Raw genomic sequence first — 6,664 nt, 5'->3', positions numbered from 1 at the left:
GCTGTTACTCGTGCTCCTCCGCCCGGTCACTGGGTCAAAAGAGCTCTGCTGGCGTTATCAGGGACGGTGCAGTGACTCCTCCCACCCGCGCTTCACCATCCGGTGGAGCACGTGTCCGCTGCTGTATCCGTTTACCTTTCTGCCGCCGCATCTGTCTCCGCCGGAGAACTCACCGTTGGAAGCAGGTATGAGCAGCTCGGAAATAGGATAGGACAATCCGTGCCTCTGCCTCGGCAGGGCACTGGGCTTAATCACTCGCGTCCTGTCCATGCTCTGCTGTACCCTCAACCCTGGTCCCGCTCTGTTTCCTGGGCCAACCGCCGACGGCATTCTGGATTCTTGTCCAGATGCACTGGTCTCTGCAGGTTCTCCACCTGCCCCCCTGGAGGAGGGGGGAGGCCTGAAGTGCCTACCACTCAGGTCCGTGGCCTCCACCACCCACCCTGCAGAGCTCCTGTTATGGTGCAGGTAGTCCTGCATGAGCGTCATTGTGCACTTCCTCCCCGCTTCCGAGGCTTCTGAACGACGCACTCTTTACCTCCATCCGATAGTTCTCCGCCACCCTTTCCGGGTGCGTCTTCTCCAAGACCTCTCCAACCTGGAAGCCTTTTCTACGACCAGGTCCTCGCCACCTATGGGGGCGACCTCCTCCGGAGCCCTGCTACACAACCCCAGCCGTCGTGTGCAGTCGGAGTCCCGTGGTGCGCCAGAGCTGTTCGGCCATCCCAGGTCGGAGACCTCCTGACTACGCCGGGGAACTGCTGCTGAATGATCCCCTGACGCTTGCTCAGCGCATGGTCTCTCCAACCTCGTACTTCCCACGCTATTCAGGATGTCAGCACTTTACTGCCTGCTGCTCGGCTTACCTATCACCGGGTCCTGCAAAGCACCCCCGCCCACCTCCACCCCATGCCCCATAGGACATTTTTATAGCCCCTGCTCAGTGAAACCAATCAGGCCCCCCACCCTTTTACTGCAAGCGTGCACAACTCAGTCATTCTTTCCAACCGCCGCCAGGGGAGAAAACATCTGTAACATCAATCCTCCACGCCCTTCATACCTCACCTCGGTCTCGCCCGATACCAAATGCGGACCTCCGCCACCTCTCAGCGAGGTGAGAAGCCCGTCGCCAGCTTGTACTCTGCCCTTCCCGAGGCCCCGGGATGTCATTGCGGCTCTTCACGCCGTGAGCACGGTGTTACTTGGCCATGCTTCACCTGTCCCCAACTCCTTCCCTTTTGTGGCGAGAAGGAGACCTTGCGTGCACATATAATCTGGTGTCCAGTTGCTGGCAGCCCCTGTTCCGCTCCCTTGACCTCCTATTCGTTTTGGTTGCACTTCCCTCACCTACTTCATCTACCACTTTCCCCATCTGTCGCCCCATGAAGTCACGACTCTCCTTATCAACCTCCTCTACCCTGGCCAAAGTAGCCATCTACAACACCAGAGAGGAAGTTGCCGATGTTTCCTTGACTGTAGGCCTATTTCCGTTCCTCTCTGTTTCACCATCCGGAGGAGGTCCTGGGCGTATCCACTGCTCCCTTGACGCCTTTGAGAGCAGTGCGTAATGTCCGGTTCTCTGCTCGTGTCCCATCAGGTTCCCTTAGTTTAGCCTAGACCTCACTCCCGAGCCTGTTTTTCATTAGTTGTCCCACATAATACTTGTAGTCCCAACCTTCTCCTCCCCTTAGCGGGGAGGAGCCCTTGAGAAGTGGCGGGCGGGCTTTGCCCGCCCACCCCCGCTGGATGCCAACAGGACCAGACTCCTGTACCCCACTGGTTTGGGTCTGTCACATTACTCAATAAGAGTAAAGGACCTAAAGGATATTCCTCAAAGTGCTGACTGCTCAGTGGGCATGGTCCATCTGTTACCAGGGATTCTTTCAACCCAAAGCTATTGGTAACTTTCACACTATGTGAGGTGGTGTCAGGAAATAAATCAGGGGAGACACGGCCGTCCGACCGATAGATGGCTGGCACAAACAGGACAACACAAGAGTGCTTTCACTTAAAGCTAAACTTTAGTCTCAAGCACTTACTTATGTCTGCAACAGGTTAGTAAAACACCCCAAACTCTTGATAATTACCAACACTGAGTGTGACTCTTGAATGACACAGCGGCAGGCTTCTGGTGGCCAAATCTTCTCTCTGTCAGTGGGGACCAGAAGGAGAGTCCCAAAAGTGTCCAACTACCTCAAACTTTTCACCTTATTTGTACATTAGTAATATAATGACATGTCTCTTAAAGAAAAGTTGTTAAGTAAGCAGTTTCAATGGTCAGGCAAGAGGTTCCTTCTGATTATTGATTAACCAGCTCTTTAACCAGGTGTGGGTTTTTCCAGCTTTTGCAGCCTTGAGACCCCAATAGACATTCCTGGGGCACATCCTGCTCTCCTAAAATGCATGTATCAGCAACTTCAACACAATTCTAGTCAGGAAGAATGCGGGGGTCAAGCTGCCCTTTCTGTAGCACCCCAACCCTGCTCCCTGCCTTGGTCAAGCTGCATGGCCACTTTACAGCCTGCTGACTAGGTTGCTTTTAGCAATAAGTCATAGTAGTTTCAGGCACTTTACTGGTTTGCCAAAATCTCCCCATACACATCTGGACCGACAAGGTTTCAGTCCCAGGAAACAATCCTGATCCAATATGTCCAGATAATTACGTTGCAAGTGCCAACAACACTGACACAGTCGACAATCAGTGACCACTGGAGTTCTCAGTGGAGCCAAAGAGAGGGAATGTGGAGCTGCTAGGAAAGGAGTATTTGGTGCTTGTGCCTAAGACATGTAAGGATATCCCTCAATTGGGATGCGATTGACTAATGACATTCCCAGCTGGCTTATAACAAATCCTGACTTGCTCAGGGGACAAAGCACCATTAGAGCAGTAATGAGACCCAGCTAGAGATGACTGTTTCACAGGCTGGTACTGGGACAGAGCAGAGGACCTCTAGCCATCAAGGTGCTGGTGGTGGGGATAGCAGACATGGATAGATTGGATGTCTGAGATTTCATGCTGGACGTTCGGTATCCCTTGATCCATCTCCTGTACTCCTCTTTCACCTGGAAAGTGAGGGACACAGTCACTGCACTATGTTACTAACTCTGAGAAAATCAGAAATGGCCACTGTGAGGCTGGTGAAGGTGCAGGGTGGGTGCTGAAAGGCATGGGTGTTACCTGATGATTGAGGAGATAATGCACCAGGAAGATGAAAGCTCCCTGAGGTCTGTTGACGATGGTGAATAAATATGCCATGACCGTGACTGCTGGGCTGACTTGGAGGAGACCAAGGCTCCGTGTGCAGCCTGGAATGAAGAGCTGGGCAATGGCTTTAATGGTCAGCAACCTGGATAAAGGCAGATGGAGAGATCCCATTACAATAACCCTTTGGAGAACAATTGGGTCAGGAGGATCTGGGAAAAGTAAGGTAAGCAGCATCAATGGGGGAGCTGTGGCAGTCAACTCGCCACCATGAGGATGGCCAAGTAAGTCGAACTAAGATACTTCGACTTCAGCTAAATGAATAGCGTAGCTGAAGTTGCGTATCTTACCCATCCTACCTACGCATAGTTTGAAAATATCCTTGTGATTCCTCCCAAATCACGAGTGACATTTACAAGTGTCATTCCCAGGAGTGTTGATGCATCTCCCACGTGTTTCACAGAGGGCAGCATTTTATTGACAATATCTGCAATGAGAAAAGGGATAAAACTGTCAGTGAGACCTTGGGCCCATTTCTGTGACAAGGGAAAGGCAGGAGCAGAGCAGAGGTGGTCCAAAAATGGGGTTATTCCCACAGAATTTTTCAACACAATCACACAAACAAAAAAGTTAACCAAGGGCAGTCAGGCAGCAGGGAGGGATGAGGGGTCCTCATCCTGGAAGATGTTCTCATTCACATCCGTGAAATTCCCTTTCACAGGATCAGGCTTTTATCCATCTACACAGGCACAGTGGAAACTTCCAGTTATGTTGTGGCACTTTGTGAAAGGTCTGTACACAGAAGGGGACCCTGGTCATTTCCAAGCACAAAGACATTCCCCTTTATAACCCAGCTGCACTGACCTGGGACATGCAACCCAGGTGTTCGGGGCCCTGACAAGTCTGTTAGAAGGGACCCAGAGCGGCTTTCCTCTGACCTAGAGACAGTGAAACCAGCTAGGAACCCAGGGAAGGTGGAGCCAGTGCAGAGAGTTTGCACAGGAGGCAGGATGCCTGGGGGGACACAGCTTTGGGATTCAGAATTCTTGGTTCCTGGACAGTTGTCAGCCTCTTTCTGCTGCTGCAGTTGGAGGGAGGGGAATTGCAGGGTGTGACGAGATGAAATCCATGTTGATGAGTGACCCCGGTTGGAGCAGAGATCCCTCCAGTCTATCATGAACTAACCCCACAGGTCAGGCGTCTCTGTGGGGCTGGAGAACAGGGATGGGAACCTGAGGGGTCCTTCCTTTGCCTCATCACCTGGGATGGTGTCTGCTATCATCAGATACTAATAGACGCAGCATCATCCATTCTCTTGTCACTGTTGACACTTCTGCTTTTCATTGACTTTGCTGAGATCATGGCCTCACTCTCCTGAAAGCTCCCAAATCGAAAGGGTTGTGAAGTGATGCAAGAAGAGTCATCTGTTTTTTGCTATACTTGCCCAGGGCTAGCCCTACTCCTGAGAGGGGCTGATCACCTCCAGGAGGCACTGGTGAGCAACCTCAGTTCCTTCTGAGTGAACGGAACTTGCAAACTCTCTAGCAAACACATGGAACTTGGAAAGAGGAACACGGATTGCAGAGGGGAGGAGTTTGGTGGAGACCCCTGGAAGTCAGTCTGTGTGCACATGGCCTGGATTCTAGCTACCGTGCTCACACAAATAGTTGTCTTGATAAAAAAGCAGTTTAGTGTTATAAGCATAGAATCCTCTCCTGTTATTACCCAACATGCAGTACATGAAAACTGGTGGCTGTGGGCTGCCTAGTGAGACCCATAGCTCGGACAGGAGTGTGTTTAACAGAAAAAACAAAGCAGACCTAGGACCGGAGCAAAGAGCCAGTAAAACAATTCTTGCTCCAGGGCTGGCCACATCACAAGGCGTAAGTGCCACAGGAGCTCACTCCCAACCAACAGGTGAGGGACTGAGCAGTGATCCCAGTAGTGAGTAGGAGCAGGGAGGTGATTTCACCTTTGCATATGGCATTGATGAGACCCAAACAGGAATACTGCCTCCAGTTCTGGGGTCCACATTTGGAAAAGGATGTTGAACAATTGGAAAGGGTGCAGAAAAGAGCTACAAAAATGATTCAAGAGCTGAAGAAATGCCTGACAGTGAGAGGCTTGAAGAGCTCAATCTATTTAGCATATCAAAATGACGATCAAGAGGGGAATTCGCCAGCTCCTGAGTCTTCAAATCCAGGCTGGCTGCCTTTCTGGAAGATGCTTTAGTCAAGCACCCCTTACTGGGCTCAGTACAGGGTAACTGGATGAAATTCTATGGTCTGTGTTACACAGGAGAGGAGACTTGATGATCTAATGTTCCTTTTTGGCCTTAAAATCTGTGACTCTATGAACAATTCCTCTTGGCACAGACACACCAGAGAATCTAACCCGGGGAATCTACGGGTGTTTCACTGTCAGGACAGATACTCAGTTGGTGGCACATTCGTGTTGGAGGGACCAGAAGTAATTGCAAGTTGCATCAACTTAGACCCTTCTGGACTTTCCTAATCCACCCCTGAATTCATCCCACTGACTTCATTCCACTCAGTGGACAGATTCCCGTCAGCTCGGTTTCCCATGGGGACTCAGAGGCTGTCAGGAAAGGATGAGCTCTGAGGGATCTGCAAAGCTCAGAATCCTTATCTCAGAAAAATAACACAGGAAGCCAACCTGATGCATATCTTGTTACATGACATCATATCAGCCAAAAGTTTTGCAGACAGGAAAGAGCTATCTTCCCACCATGCCTTGCTGACACTTCTTGCTGTCCCACCGCCCAGCCTCGGCACCTCATAATCATTTGCTTCCCCAAGTAGCATATTCCTCATGGGTGAAATTTACCACAGTGCAGAGGGCCCAGCACCAATTCAGTCCTGGCCCCAATGGAAATTATGTAATGCCCATACTGAGCATTGCTTACTATCAGAATGGGCAGAGATTTCAGTGTCTTGGTGTCTTCAATTAATCTGGTAACTATTCATCCTAAAATAATACAACCATAATGCTTAGGTCACTTTGCCTTAGGTCACAGACTTTGACTCCCTCAGAGAACTGATGGGCAGGATCCCCTGGGAGAATAACATGAGGGGGAAAGGAGTCCAGGAGATCTGGCTATATTTTAAAGAATCCTTATTGAGGCTGCAGGAACAAACTATCCCAATGTGTAGAAAGAATAGTAAATATGGCAGGGGACCAGCTTGGTTTAACAGTGAAATCCTTGCTGATCTTAAACACAAAAAAGAAGCTTACAAGAAGTGGAAGTTTGGACAAATGACCAGGTATAAAAATATTGCTCAGGCATGCAGGAGTGAAATCAGGAAGGCCAAATCACACTTGGAGTTGCAGCTAGCAAGGGATGTTAAGAGTAACAAGAAGGGTTTCTTTAGGCATGCTAGCAACAAGAAGAAAGTCAAGGAAAGTGTGGGGCCCTTACTGAATTGAGGGAGCAACCTAGTT

At 50.1% G+C, this 6,664-nt stretch overlaps 1 protein-coding gene across 1 annotated transcript in view; it reads right to left on the bottom strand.

Moving 5' to 3' along the window:
- The window catches only part of LOC142045986 (adhesion G protein-coupled receptor E3-like), a 197,033-nt gene that overhangs the window by 46,421 nt on the left and 143,948 nt on the right, over window positions 1-6,664 (bottom strand). The window lies entirely within an intron of this gene.

Source organism: Chelonoidis abingdonii, chromosome 26, assembly GCF_003597395.2.
Source record: "Chelonoidis abingdonii isolate Lonesome George chromosome 26, CheloAbing_2.0, whole genome shotgun sequence".
NCBI lineage: Eukaryota > Metazoa > Chordata > Testudines > Testudinidae > Chelonoidis > Chelonoidis abingdonii.
The sequence above is the reverse complement of the archived record's forward strand: the minus strand, read 5'-3'. Positions and strand labels throughout refer to the sequence as shown.